Below are 15,566 nucleotides of genomic sequence, written 5' to 3'. Positions count from 1 at the left end.
TTCTCAGTGAGCAAGTATTTTTATACAGGAATATTAAAAGCATGCGTCAGAATGAAAAAAAAAAGTTGTGAATCCACTTCCCCTTTGGGCTGGGCTGACTCAGCAGCTCTTCCTGGGCGGGCTGCAGACTACAATTGGGCTTAGACAGGCTCAGTTAGATTCTCCCTTACTTGTTCCACATTTCCTGCTCCAGACCCACATTATCCTACTACTTGTCTCCTCTCAGGCAGGTATATAAGAAAAAGTTTTCAGGTGGGGCTACTGTATTCAGGAGTTAATCTACCCTTCCAGGCAGTGGTGGTAGAATCTGGGGCATATGAGGCAGCAGCAAGACACAGGGATGCTGAACTTTCTGTTCCCAAAGCAGCTAATTGTAGTTTCCTATAGGGATTTTATATTTTGAGGTTGATGCCACTTAAGGTTTACGACTCATCAGTTACAGCAGCGGTGAGGACCCAAGAATTGGAAGTAAAATGGACGACGGCCCAAAAAAAAAAAAATACCTGTTCATTATATGGCTGCACACCTGCCCAATCCAACTCCTGATCAGAATCTAAACACTATAATTTTGATGGTTAGCATTTTATATACAGTCACATAGAGGCCCATTGATGCCAGCTGGCAAAGGGTTCACTACTCTGTGTCAGCAACTCCTAACAGGCCTGACAAACTCCCTACACCTAGCACATGGGCTTTCATAATATTTATCCATAAAGAATATCACATAAGGTACTTAATAAAAGCTTATGTCATGCTGATTCACATAATCATTGTGAGATGTATGCACAGATAATATTTAAGGATTTGTGTATTTGTACTGAAAAGATGTTTTAAAATCTGTCCCAGGAAGTGCAGACAAACAGATTTCGGGTCAGATAAAGGACAATGATTCACCAGTCTCTCTGTGGCTATGTAAATTAAGCATTGTAAACCAACACAATTAAAGCCAAATCTCCATATAATGTAAAGGAAAGAGGGGGATGGGACTACATCAGAGACTAAACCACAAAGTCCTGTCCTGTCTCTGGGGTGCAAACACAATGAACTCTGGGGATATTAGTAGAAGGCAAGAAGTTTTATAGAGCACAGACTTCTTGTATTTTGAGTCTCTTTTGTTTATTTCACTAGATTATTTGGGTGAGTAGGAGGAGAAATACTGATATACTCACATCCCAGTACATTGTAAGTACAACAGATCCACACTGTTTTTCCCCCATCAACAAATTTAATTAAAATGATTTAAAACAGGTTATGTTCTTTTATTCAATATTTATTACTCTTTCATCTACTTTAAAATGGAACTATAGGCAATTTGATAAATGGACTGAGCGGTTATCTAGTTACAACAGCTTTTCTAAAATGCTTCCATATAATCTCCTGAAGTAGCTTTAAAAAAAAAAAAAACTTCTTGCAGCCATAATCTTAATTAAGAGCCTTTATCCTACTCCTACTCAAGTCTACAGAATTTTGCCTTTTTGTTCAACGGGACTACAATCAGACTAATCACAGATATACCTTCAATTTCAATAGCCAGTGTAGCTGATGAGGAGCAATTTCCCCCTTCTCCAGTCTATGGCTGTGTCTACACTTGGATCTGGGGTTGTGATACCCAGCTTGAGCACACATACTCGCACTAGCTCTCATGGGACTACTGTGCTTAAGATAGTAACGTAGCTGAAGTAGCAGGAGCAGCAGCAAGCAGCACTGTGAGCTAGCTGCTCCAAGTACAAACCAGCCCAGACCAGGTGGATACATACTGGGAGGGCGGGGGGAGGGGAAGCAGGTCATGCCATCACTTGCCACTGCCTGTGTTACTGCAACTACACTACTATTTCAGTAGGATAGCTTAATGAGAGTGAGCACGAGTAGGCTTGCTCAAGCTGGAAATCACATTCCCAGCACCAAGTAGCCTACATGTGGGTGAAGTAAAGGAGATGAGCAACAGAACAAGAGTTAATATGGGACAAGGTAAGACAGAGGGATCGAAGAAGGTTGTATGTGGGAAATCAGGAAAGTAAAACAAAAGGAAGTGGAAGAGGAAAGATGTCAACTAAGTATTAGTAGGGGAAGAAGTTAAGATAAAATAAACAAATGAACAAAGAAAAAAGAAACAGGAAACCAGAGAGGGGACAAGATAAAAAGAAGAGAAAAATATAAGGATGACAATCACTATGACCAAAATGCCTGTCAGAAACGAGATGCTGCTTCAAGAGCTGATCCAAACATCAGACAGTGCTGGTGGCCATGTTACATTGGTATAATTACCTTGTGCAGGGGTGTGAAAAAGCCACACCACTGAGTGATGCAGTTATATAACCTAAACCCCATTGTAGACAGCCCTATATTGATAGGAGGGCTTCTCCTGTCGATATAGCTACCACCTCTTACGGTGGTGAATAAACTATGCCGACAGGAGAAGCACTCCACTCGGCATAGCAGTGTCTTCACTGAAGCACTACAATGGTGCAGTTGCACTGGTGCTGCGCTGCTGCAGTATTTAAGTGTAGATCTGACCCAAGTGATCGGGACAGGACAGTTCATCTGGTTTAACTTCAGAAAACTGAAAAAAAAGCCAATGTAAAGTAAAGAAGGAAGTAACTATTTCATTTGTTACATTGCTTGAGGTCTTCAGATCATAATTTTGAGGATTTCAATAACTCAGTCATGGGTTAGGGGTTGTTATAAATGTGTATGGGTAGGGTTTTGTGGCCTGCCTTGTGCAGGAGGTCAGACTAGATGATCATATTGGTCCCTTCTGACCTATGAGTCTATGAGTCTATGAGTCTATTGCTTCAGGTCTAAGAGACTTAATAACTTGTGATACTAGTAATTTGATACTGAGCCCTTTCACCTCTAGGTTTTTGGTTCTAATGTGACTCAGATAAGTAATGACCCAAAAAATCACGTGATGATCGCACATTGCTCTGAGTGAAATGAGCAGATGGTATCATCATAATAGGGCAGTGGTCTCCAAACTTTTTCAATCATGCCCCCTTCTTACCCAGTTCGTGCCCCCCTGGGAGCCAGGGCGAGGTGAGTGGGGCAGGACTATCCCTAGGGAGATGCAGGGCCTGGGACATAGGCGCTGAGTTTCTAATCTGTTATGAGGGTGCTCCCCCACCGGCTCTGCCTAGGCCCCACCCCCGCTCTGTCCCCTCCCCCGAGCACACTGCGCCCTCGCTCCTCTTCCCTCCCCACTAGCGCCTCCTGATGCCACGAAACATCTGATTTGTGGCAGGCGGTGAGAGGGAGGGGGAGGCGCTGATTGGCGGGACCTGACAGTGGGCAGGAGGCACTGGCGAGAGGGGGAGGTTTTGGTAAGGGGCTCCTCCCCGCCTGCCGCTAGCCTCTCCATTCGCCTCCTCACCCTGCGTCATCGCCCTTCCCACCTCCTCATGATTTTATAGAAGCACAGGGCCAGGGGCACTCACCCCAATTAGCCGTACCCAAGGGACGGCTCTGAAGACGGGATGGGGAGCCACACGGGGTGGAGGGGTGAGTGGATCAGGACAGGGATGGGGAGCTGTGCTCCATGGGTGGGGAATTGAGTGGGGTAGGGTGGGAGATGGGCAGCCATGCTTGGGGCAGGGCATGGGAGCCACCAGTACCTCTCTTACTGGAGTTGTCCCTGAGTGCTCCTCCAGGCTCCAGCAGCAGCACTGCTCTTTCTGCCCCTAGTGGCGGAGGCCAGTTAATGCAGGTAACCAGACTGTCAGGCTGGCTAGGACTGGGGCAGAACTGGGGGCAGAGCAGGGCAGGGTGGCGCTCCCTCCTCGACTCCCCGGGGAGCTGGCCCAGGCCCACCACAAACCCCCAGATGTTCTTTTGTGCCTCCTTAGGGGGACACATCCCACAGTTTGGGGACCATTGTAATAGGGTCTAAATGGCACCCTGACAATTTTAATAAATGTACCAATGACTTAATATGTCCGGAGATTGAGATACTCTCTCAAGCTCTATCGACAGCCTTTCCAGGACAGCATAGGTAAGCCTGTACCTTTACTATACAGAATCTAGTTTTCAATATCCAAGGATTTCAAACTGACATCTTTCACAAGCAAGTTTTTTTTCAATAGTTGCAAAATTCAAATAATGTTTTCAGAAGGAGGACCTGTGGCTCTCCCATGCATGTTGGGCTCAAAACTCTTCAGCAAGTTCATCTTCTCTTGGCATCTGTGCACTATTCCCTTTCCACTTCAATATTAATCAGTTGCCTGAAAACTGCTAATTTCAAGGACTTTCCTATGAAATGCAAATGAGGCCCAAACAGCCCTCAACCCACTCCTGCCATCTCTGGTTCACCATTTCAAAAATGTGGATCTAGTATTCCTGCAATTCACCACTGCTTCAGGCTTTCAAAGCCCATCATGTCACAGCTTATCCTTACCGCTGTACACTAGTCACACTGCCTTATTTGGTCTTTTCCAAAAGAAAATTAAAAAATATAAAAACAATGGTGTAAGGACACAGAAAACAGTTTTGACGTAATTTAAACTTTATCTTATTTTAGAAGTAATATTACACAATATTATTATTAAAATATCAAAGCTATGACATTAATTCTATAAACGCCTGGAATTAAATTAAAGATCACAATCTTAAACCTTCCCTATATTGCCTCAGATCTGGAGCCAACCTACTCCCCTAGTTACTCAGTCATCTACATCTACCCCCACCCTTTCTTCACACTAGAGCTCATTTGACACGATCAAGTTTAAGTTTGGTTTTAATAATAAAAAATATGTTAAAATATGGGGTTTTGGGAGGTCAATATTTTCTTTGTTGAAACAGGATATTATACTTTTTAAATACTTCCTTGGTACGGATTTCAGTTGAACTAAACAGAATTCAGAGGCTCTTTACACAGCTCACCATTGCGCACCCATGTCTCTATTCCTCCCTTTACCCATATAAATCCACCTTATGTCCATATCAGAAGACTCACACAACTAGTGGCTACTGACCTCAAAAGTTTGAATCTGTGGTTTGAGGAAGAAGGGACATACAAACACACAGTTCTCTTCAAGTACTTTAGCCATATTCCCAGACAAGCTTGCCTCTTACAAACATTTAAATGAGGGTAATATTTTATAAAATGGAGATGTTGACTACTTTTTAAAAAAAAACAGAAAGTTAGTGCAACATAAAAAGGTCTAGGGGTGGGGAATTTATATAAACACATCAAATACTGTATATTTTTACTTCAAATAGAAATAGGTGGCAAAATACTTTCCATTTGCAATAAGGGAGCTTCATACATTGATTTGTATTTAAAGAATACTACTCTCAGAATATGTTAAAAACAAGTGGAATACTTCCCTCTAAGGTAAGTCCCCAAAAAATGCCGTGTGCCAACAATAAAGCAGATTCTGAACAAGCCAGCTTTGTATCTCCCCTGTAGAGTATTCTGCAGCTGCCACAGCAGCCAGCAGTCGAGCCAGCTAAGAGACCAGACAAGAAGCCAAAGACGAGGTCAAGGTTTGGGAGCCAGATCTTGGCATCTGGGTTCTGCAGCTGTCAGGCACACTCAATGAGAGGCTTCAGTGTTGTCTGCAGCACTTGCAAAAGTTACAATGAAGAAAAAGGAAAAGTAATCTACATCAACATCAGGAGCCAAGTTACCGCTGAAAAGGGATATATGCCACCATTTGCTTTGTCACTGCGCTGCAATTCAAACATATCTCATCAGTGACTAAAGCACTGCTGGCAAATTTACAATTATGTAGCAGTTTGGACCATTAACTTTACCAGGAGATGTACCACTGGAAAAAGCAGTATCAGTGAACAAAGTGGTAACTGAAAATCTAGACAGTTCTTTAAACTATTATGCAAAAAATACAAATACTGGTATTTCTTTTGGGTTTCATACACACAAACAAAAGAGTCAGCATGCTGTTGGCTGTCACAATCAAACACAAAAAACGGTTACCCACCTTTTAGTAACTGCTGCTCTTTGAGATGTGTTGTTCATGTCCATTCCAAGCAGGTTTGTGCGCGCCGTGTGCACGTCAGCCGGAAGATTTTCCCTTAGCAGCGACCATAGGGTCAGCTCTGGTGCCCCTGCAGTGGCGCCACTACGGCGCCCTATAAAGGGGCCCGCCGACCCTTCACCCCCTCAGTTCCTTCTTGCTGGCACTCAGACAAGGGGCAGGAGGGTGGGTATTGGAATGGACATGAACAACACATCTCGAAGAACTACAAATTACTAAAAGGTGGGTAACTGTTTTAACTTCTTTGAGTGGTTGTTCATGTCCATTCCAAGCAGGTGACCCACAAGCATAAACCTAGGTGGTGGGGTCAGAGTTCACTGCTGACTGGAGTACTGCATGGCCAAAGGCTGCATCATCCCTAGCCTCGTGCGTGATTGCATAGTGCGACGAGAACATGTGGATGGAGAACCACATGGCTGCTCTACAAGTCTCCTGAGTCAGGATCTGAGCCAGGAATGCCACAGAGGAGGCCTGCACCCTAGTAGAGTAGGCCGTGACCGGAGGCACAGGGGTCTTAGCTATGCGGTAGCATTCCCGGATGCAGGTTGCGATTCACGAAGAGATTCGCTGAGAGGAGACCAGGAGACCTTTCAATCTATCCGCCACCGCAATGAAGAGCTGTGTCGAGCGTCTGAATGCCTTGGTACGCTCGATGTAAAAGGCCAAGGCCCTGCGGACATCCAGGGAATGTAATCTCCGCTCCTCACTGGAAAAGTGAGGTTTCGGATAAAACACCGGGAGAAAGATATCTTGTCCCATATGGAACTATGAGACGACCTTGGGGAGGAAGGCCGGGTGAGGTCTAAGTTGGACCTCGTCCTTATAGAAGACAGTGTACAGGGGCTCGGATGTTAACGCCCTGAGCTCTGACACACTCCTGGCTGAGGTGATCACCACCAGGAAGGCGGTTTTATACGACAGGTACAACAGGGAGCATGAAGCCAGAGGCTCAAAGGGAGGTCCCGTTCCCAGGCAGGAGTCGGCTGACGAAGATGCAGAAATAGCCTGTCCATGCCCTTGAGGAAACGTCCAACCAGCAGGTTCGCAAACACCGAGGTACCCCCCTCTCCCGGACGGAAAGCCGAGATGGCTGCCAAGTGAACACGAATCAAGGAGAGGGAGAGGCCCAGTTGTCTGAGGTGGAGCAAATAGTCTAAGACAATGGGGATTGGGACACCCAGTGGATTGTGACCTTGCTGACCCGACCATATTGAGAAGCACTTTCATTTGGCCAGGTAGGTGGTCCTAGTTGATGGTTTCCTACTACCAAGTAGCACCTGTCTGACCTGCTAGGAGCACTGCATCTCCACCGGGTTCAGCCATGGAGCATCCAGGCTGTGAGGTGGAGAGATTCCAGGTTCAGGTGGCGGAGGGAGCCCCGGTCCTGCATGATCAGGTCCAGAAGCAGGGGCAGCGTTAGGGGCGCCTGAACAGACATGTGCAGGAGCGACGTGTACCAATGTTGGCGCGGCCACGCTGGAGCTATCAGGATTACCCATCCGTGGTCCCTGTGAATCTTCAAAATCACCCTGTGTATCAGGGAGATCGGAGCGAAGGTGTAGAGCAGATCGACCCCTCAAGACTGGAGAAAGGTGTCCGACAGAGACCCCTGACTGAGGCCCAGGAGGGAGCAGAATCGTCTGCACTTTCTGTTTTCCCTTGAGGCGAACAGGTCTAACTGGGGAAAGCCCCAGAGCTGGAAGATTAAGTGTACCATGTCCCGTCGGAGGGACCACTCGTGAACCCAGAATGAGCGGCTGAGGGTGTCCGTCAGGCCGTTCTGCTCCCTCGGAAGGTAGAACGCCGTCAGGTGGGTAGCACTGTGGATGCAGAAATCCCACAACGCAAGGGTTTCCCTGCACAGGGGAGAGGAGCGTGCTCCCCCGTTTGTTGATATAAAAGACCGCCGATGTGTTGTCCGAGAGGACTGAAACACATCTGCCGGCCAGTTGGGACCGGAAGGTCAAACAAGGAACACAAACCCCTCTCAGCTCCCTGACATTGATATGCAACTCGAGGTCCTCCAGCGACCACAAGCCCTGCGTCCTGTGGTGTCCCAGGTGTGCTCCCCAACCTCGATCCGAGGCATCCGTTACCAGGGTTGAGGGGCAGCGAAGGGAGCACCCATGCACACTTTCTGCCGGTCGAGCCACCACCGTAGCGAGCTTAGCACCAAGTGGGGAATGGACACCACTGAGTCCAGGGGGTCCCTGGCCGGGCGGTATACTGTCGCTAACCGGGACTGTAGCGGGCGAAGCCGGAGTCTGGCATGGTTTACCACGTAGGTGCACGCCGTCATGTGACCCAACAGCCGGTGGCAGATCCAAGCCGTGGTAATCGGGGCGCAGTGCAGTCCGAGGATGAGCTCAGAAATCACACGGAACCTGGATTCCAGAAGGTATGCTCTGGCATGGGTGGAGTCCAGAACCGCCCCTATGAACTCTATTCGTTGCATAAGAGACAGGGTGGACTTGGCTTCGTACAAGAGGAGGCCGAGATTGAGAAAGGTCCGACTGATGAACAACACCTGGGCCTCCACTTGCTCCTTGGTGTGGCCCTTTACGAGCCAATCGTCCAGGTAGGGGAATACCTGGATGCCCCCCCTGCGCAGGAAGGCCGCCACAACAGCCATACACTTTGTGGAGACCCTTGGGGCAGCTGACAAGCCAAACGGGAGAACCATGAACTGCAGATGGGCATCGGCCACGACGAATTTGAGGTACCGACGGTGTCAGGGAATTATGGTGATGTGGAAATAAGCGTCCTTTAAGTCAAGGGCAGTATACCAATCTCCTGGATCCAAGGAGGGAATGATTGAGGACAGGGAGACCATGCGGAACTTGAGCTTTTGTACAAACTTGTTCAGCCACCGCAAGTCCAGGATGGGTCTCAGGCCCTCTTTCACCTTCGGTATTAGGAAATATCGGGACTAGAAGCCTTTGCTCCTGAGCTCCCGAGGGACTTCCTCCACCGCCCCTGCCTCCATGAGGGACTTCATCTCTTGAATTAGAAGTTACTCGTGAAATGGGTCCCTGAAGAGGGATGGGGAGGAGGGCTGGTGGGGCGGGAGGGAGGAAAACTGGATAGAATATCCCCTCTCTACTGTGCACCCAGCTGTCCGATGTGATTCAGGACCAGGCACAGTAGAAGGGGGACAGACATGACCCAAAGGTAGGGGTAGAATGATCCAGAGTCTCGATAGGTAGGTCGCCCTCGACCATACCATCAAACAGGGGGCCTAGGCGTTGGTGAAGCCTCCAGTCATTTCTGCCCCGCCTGCGCCCCAGCTCCTGGTAAGTCTGGAGCTGGTAGGGTGTGGGGCCGCCTGCGGCCTAAACTGCCTGCACTGGGTCGCAGGGGTAGTATGCAAGCCCAGCGAGTGAAGCGTGGCCCTCGAGTCCTTTAGGCTATGCAGACGTTTGTCCATCTTTTCGGAAAACAGCATCTGTCCCTCAAAGGGGAGGTCTTGAATAGTCTGCTGGACCTCATAGGGAAGGTCTGACCCGAGACCTGGAGCCAGGCTTCTCGCCTCATGACTAGGCCTGTGGCCAGAGTGCGCGAGGCTGAGTTCCCCGCATCTAGGGCAACCTGGAGAGAGGCTCGGGAGATCAGTTTCCCCTCCTCTACCAGGGTCGAAAATTCCGATCTCCACTCCTGGGGAAGGAGCTCCGTAAACTTCAACATGGCTGAACACGTGTTATGACCATATTGGCTTACGACTGCCTGTTGGTTGGCAATACGGAGTTGTAGGCCTGCCGTAGAGTACACTTTTCTACCAAAGAGGTCAAGTCTTTTGGCGCCCTCACTCTTTGGTGTTGCCCCCTGAAACCCCTGACGCTCCCGCTGGTTGGCTGCATCCACCACCAGGGAGTCCGGGGGGGGGAGGGTGTACAAGTGTTCGTATCCTTTAGAGGGAACGAAATAACACCGCTCCGTTCTCTTGGCAGTAGGGGCCAGTGAGGCTGGCGTTTGCCATAAGGTGCGAGACATAACCGTTATGGTCTTGATCAACGGAAGAGCCACCCTGGATGGTCCTGAGAGAGCTAGGATGTCTACTACCGGATCCGCATCCACCTCGATTTCCTCAGCCTGGATTGCAAGGCTCTGAGTTGCTCACCAGAGTAGTTGTTGGAGGATCCAAGTGTCCTCCAGGGCTTGTGCCGCAGCCATGCCCGAGACCGCTTCGTCCGGGGAGGAAGACGAGGAAATTACTTGGATCGGCCCTTCCTCAGGTGCATGTATCCCTTCAGAGTTCTGCGGCACACGGTACTGTGGTTGCGGGGCCTATTCTGATTCTAAATGCGGCATCGTGACAGGTACCAGGGTCGCCAGTGAACAGCTTGGCGTATTGGGCAGTGCCTGTTGAGCCTGAACTGTAGCTACTGCTGGTGCCGCTGCCCGGCTAGGGGGTGCTGAACTTGGATATGTACCATACCCTGCCCAGTGACGGTGCCGGTGGAGGAGGCAGCTGCGCCGAGGCCACCGACGCTGAGGAGACCGAGGCCGACCTTGATCAAGGACCAAACGCCTGGCCTACCGACTGGTGGTAGGCTCAGGGGGTCCAAAACGGCCACTGTGAGGGTGAATGCCATTGCTGCTGCCACCGTGGGTAACGCTGGTGGCTAACCCCCGAAACCGATCTCCTGCTCCGCAACCGGCTGGAGTGGTAAGAGTCTACCTCTGAGTCTGAAGTCTCTGAATAAGAGGACCTGGGGGGAGAAGCACCCGGTGCCGTTGGAGAGTGATGCTGAGGCGGTGGGGAGCCTCTTATCTGGTCCGGTTCCGCCCTATCGGCGCGGTGCGGGGAGGGAGGCGACAGCATGGCCGGCTTGCCCCTCGATTGTACTGGGGGACGGGTCATGGAAGGCAACTCCCTAATACGGTGCGGGGAGGCCAGGGCCGGAAGTCCCATCAAGTCTGAGGCCGCCTCAAATGCCTCCGGTGTCGAAGGGAGGCGCAAGTCTCCGTTGAGGTCCAGGGATCTAGGCCGGTCTGGACTCGACCGCCCTCTCTGCGGTACAGGAGTCGATGGAGCAGCCAAGGGCTGTAGCCCAGCCTGTCCGCTTGCACCCGCGGATGGCGTTGGCCTCTGGGGGTCCTGGTGGGGTGACCGTTCCCTCACCGGCTTCCTCTTCTTAGCGGGCACCGGAAATGGGGAGCGGTGCTGCACCGAGGCAGACTTCCTATGACCCAACTCTGTTCGATGCCGCGTCTTAGATGACTTGGGCTGGGCCCTAAGTCCTGGTGCCGGTGTGCTCCGCACCGAGGAAGACGTGCTGGGCACCACCTTGGCTGGTTCTGGGTCCGAGGGTGGCCGCAGGGCAGCCTCCATCAGGGGGACTCTAAGTCTTTGAGCTCTGTCTTTGAGAGTTCTCAGGTGGAAACCCCTGCAGATAGAACACCAGTCCTTTTGGTGGCTCTCTCTGAGGCACCTCAAACAAGCAGAACGCGGGTCACTCTTGGGCATGAATTTCCCGCAGTCCTTGCAGAGTTTAAACCTGGGGGACCCGGAGATTTCCCAATGGGTAATGAAAATGTGGGGCGGGACCCCCCAACTACCAAGAACTATACACAAATGACCTCAGTAAACTAACTATATACAAACTATATACATGGACTATACACGAGGATAGGACATTCCTAACTTGCTACGCAAGAGAAGTTCCAGCTAGCCGTCACTGGCGGTAAGAAGGAACTGAGGGGGTGGAGGGTCAGTGGGCCCCTTTATAGGGCGCCATAGTGGCGCCACTCCAGAGGGCACCAGGGCCGACCCTACGGACGCTGCTAGGGGAAAATCTTCCGGCTGGTGTGCACGCGGCACGCATACACCTGCTTAGAATGGATATGAACAACCACTCGAAGAAGAACAAAATGTTTTTTTCTTGACACAGTATCTATGCCCATAGAGACTATTAATAACACTATCACAACTAACCAGACTAATAGCTCCAACTGGTCAGATGCAAAAATAAAATTGTTATATATAATGTAATACTTTGAAATGTTTAGCATCATAGCAGCTTCTCACCACCCCTGCCAAAGGCAAGAAATTAAAGGACCAGTCTAACATTCTAATGGCTCTCATAAGGGACTAAAGTTAAGATCTGAGTTTGATTCTCAGTTCCTGAACCAGCAACATGATTAATCCCTATCGGATGCAGAAGTAACAGATGTCTGTTGCCTGTTCTGCAACAATAGAATGGCCCTACTGGACTTCTGACAGAGCTAGATACAGGTCTCCCTACAAGGAAGGTTGCCTCAATCTCAGAAGAAAAGAGGTGCACAAAACAAACAATAGAGATAGCCAGAAGAATAGTACCACTAGATCCAAGAGATTTTGCTATAAAAATGACAGATAAGAATTATCTTTCAGCCAAATCGCATAAGAAATTACTGCCAAGCTAATTAATGAAGCAAGACATATGAGAGCCTTATTCTCAAGTCCAGAAAACAGCCAGGCATTCAAGTGAGGAACACTGCTGTCTTGAAGAGACTAACCACAAGTCTTCGGGGAAAAGATAACAACTGTGATCTTCAGCCATCAGCATTCTGGGACTATATTAAACTCAAGAAGTCACTTCCACCTTGAGGGGCTGGCATCTGTTCTACATGTCCCTTTTTGCTATTTTTGTAATCTTATTTTCTGAGGCTACCAGACCCAGTTCATTCCCTTTGTCCAGAATGCTGTGTATGCTCCCCTACCTGCCTTTCAAAATCAAATAATATTTGCATCAATCCTTTTCTTAGACCTCCACATCATTCCACTGAGATCAGTGATAACAGTAGAAGATATAGTGTGGAGCCACCATCATTTTTGTCACTATGGTGTTGTGACAAAGTTCCTCCTCTACTTCGGTGGATCCTGCGCTTATCGGCAGATTTGCTCACCTCAGTGATCTTCCCCACAGTCTGGGTCAACTCCTCCTGTGTCTGATCAGGAGTTGGGAGGTTTGGGGGGAACCCAGGCCCGCCCTCTACTCCGGGTTCCAGCCCAGGGCCCTGTGGATTGCAGCTGTCTATAGTGCCTCCTGTAACAGCTGCATGACAGCTACAACTCCCTGGGCTACTTCCCCATGGCCTCCTCCAAACACCTTCTTTATCCTCACCACAGGACCTTCCTCCTGGTGTCTGATAACTCTTGTACTCCTTAGTCCTCCAGCAGCACAGCCTCTCACTCTCAGCTCCTTGCACCTCTTGCTCCCAGCTCCTCACACGCACTTCCTCTCCTCTGGCTCCCCCCTCCCTGACTGGAGTGAGCTCCTTTTTAAACCCAGGTGCCCTGATTAGCCTGCCTTGATTGGCTGCAGGTGTTCTAATCAGCCTGTCTGCCTTAACTGGTTCTAGCAGGTTCCTGATTACTCTAGTGCAGCCCCTGCCCTGGTCACTCAGGGAACAGAAAACTACTCATCCAGTGACCAGTATATTTGCCCTCTACCAGACTCCTGTACCCCACTGACCTGGGTCTGTCACAGTTGTATACACTTGTTCTGAGCACAGTTAGATGATACGGATGTAAAAATGCTGGTGCCTTAGCTACGCTAGAAATCCCATTGTTATCATCACTGCTGCAGAAGCACCACTCATAGTGCAATGGTGGGAAATTTTAAGGAAAAAACCCAGGATATACACAGCCCAAGGGGTATTTACAAGACCTCTAAAGGGGAAAAAATACAATGAATAAGAACAATTCCCTCACCTCTCCACTTTTTCCATTTTAAATGTACATGAATACAAAGCCTAAATCCAATATCAATTTTCATGAAACCTGTCTGCATCCAATCTGTACTGACAAAGCAGGCCACTGCCAAAAAACAATGTTTAAAAACAAAAACATGCAATCAAAAAGTGCCAAGAAAATATTTTATATCCCCCAATTACTATTAAGGCTTTGTGAACAGGAAGGAGAGGACACCTACACCGGAATTCTGTAAATAAGGCATATTTCTTACTAAAACTCATTCATTGGAAACTGTCCTGACACACAAAAAAGTGCTCCATAAAGCATTTACAACTAAGGAGGATGAATGTGTACTTTTTGATAAAATGGGAGAGATGGAAGCAAAGATAATTGGAGTTTGTCAAAAAGTGGATGTTGTGTTTGCTGAAGAGATGTGTCAATCTTACTTTTTGGAGAAAGTTTCTGCATTTAAAGGATTCACATAAGCTTTATAATTCAGTGTTTGAGGAGGATTTATTTCATCTTGTAAAATGCAATTTATCTGAAGCCTTGTGCTCTCTAATATACCTTACCTCCTAAGTCAGAATTATGCAGGAAGGTAGAGAGGAAAGTCTCTTATGAAATGGTCTGCTTGTTCATAATACCTCTTTCATTTGCAACTTGATTTTTGTTTCCTAGCAGTATGTGTCTCTTCTCTTGTGGCACACATGGAAATTACATAGCTACAATAGTATCCTGGGGGCTAATATTTTTTCCTGATGCTAATTTATACCCGAACATGGGATAAAAAATATTTTTTAAAAAAATATGCTGCATCAGACCACCCTCATTGGAGCAAAAAAGATAACAAATTTTAAAAATAATTTGATGAATTTTTTTTTTTGTATTTTCTCCCATATTTCCTCACTGTTTACAAGACTCATGCTATGGATTGTTCTAGCAAACTAATTTTATACCCAAAATTCAGAAAGCTAGTGATTTGAGGTTTACTAGGTTATGAAACACTTAACATGGGAATTTTTGGCTTTACTGATACCCATGTTTTTATTATCTCATTTCCATCTCTGGCATTCTTCTCAGGTCCTGTGAATCATTAGAAGGCTGTAAAAATAAAACCTCCTCTCCAATCCACTAAGTTATACAAGTAAACTAAATATTAATGTGCCCTCTAGTGGCAGAGTAACCTTATTTTAAAGTTACTACACTCAGGCTTTCTACCCACCTCCTCTCTAGACTGATGGTGCTTTCTAACATTATCTAAGAAGTGAAACTCAGCCATCCAGCACCAGACTTAACTCTCCGCAAAGGTATCCATCTAAGATGACAAGCTTACACTTCAGCTGATTTAAAAGACAGTTACCTTTTTCCATAACTGGTGTTCTTCGAGATGTGTTGCTCATGTCCATTCAGTTTAGGTGTGTGTGCTTGTAACATGCACCAGTGCCAGAAGTTTTTCCCTCAGCAATATCTGTAGGGGACCAGCTCCAGAGCCCTCTGGAGTGGCACGCACATGCCACGGTATACAGAGCGTCGCCAGTTCCCCGCACCCTCAGTTCCTTCTTGCCAGAAACTCTGACAGTGGGGAAGGAGGGCGGGTTGTGGAATGGACATGACCAACACCTCTCAAAAGAACACCAGTTACAGAAAAGGTAACTGTCTTTTCTTCTTTAAGTGCTTGCTCATGTCCATTCAACTTGGGGGCTGCTTGGAAGTCACCTCTTGGAGGTGGATAGTTCATGGACGTGAAGATTGCAACACCCCTCTGCCGAACCCAATGTTATCTCTGGCCTGCTGAGGGATGGCATAGTGAGCCGTGGTCCTCGGTGCACATGTTCACTTCACAGCTTGACAGATGTTCTGGATCGGGAAGTGTGCCAGGAAGGCCGCTGAAGATGTCT

The 15,566-nt window shown here is 48.1% G+C and overlaps 1 protein-coding gene across 3 annotated transcripts in view; it reads right to left on the bottom strand.

Annotated features, from left to right (window-relative positions):
• Nucleotides 1–15,566, bottom strand: part of ANO10 (anoctamin 10) — a 284,686-nt gene that overhangs the window by 155,054 nt on the left and 114,066 nt on the right. The window lies entirely within an intron of this gene.

The sequence above is a fragment of the Chelonoidis abingdonii genome, chromosome 2 (assembly GCF_003597395.2).
Source record: "Chelonoidis abingdonii isolate Lonesome George chromosome 2, CheloAbing_2.0, whole genome shotgun sequence".
Lineage (NCBI taxonomy): Eukaryota > Metazoa > Chordata > Testudines > Testudinidae > Chelonoidis > Chelonoidis abingdonii.
The sequence above is the reverse complement of the archived record's forward strand: the minus strand, read 5'-3'. Positions and strand labels throughout refer to the sequence as shown.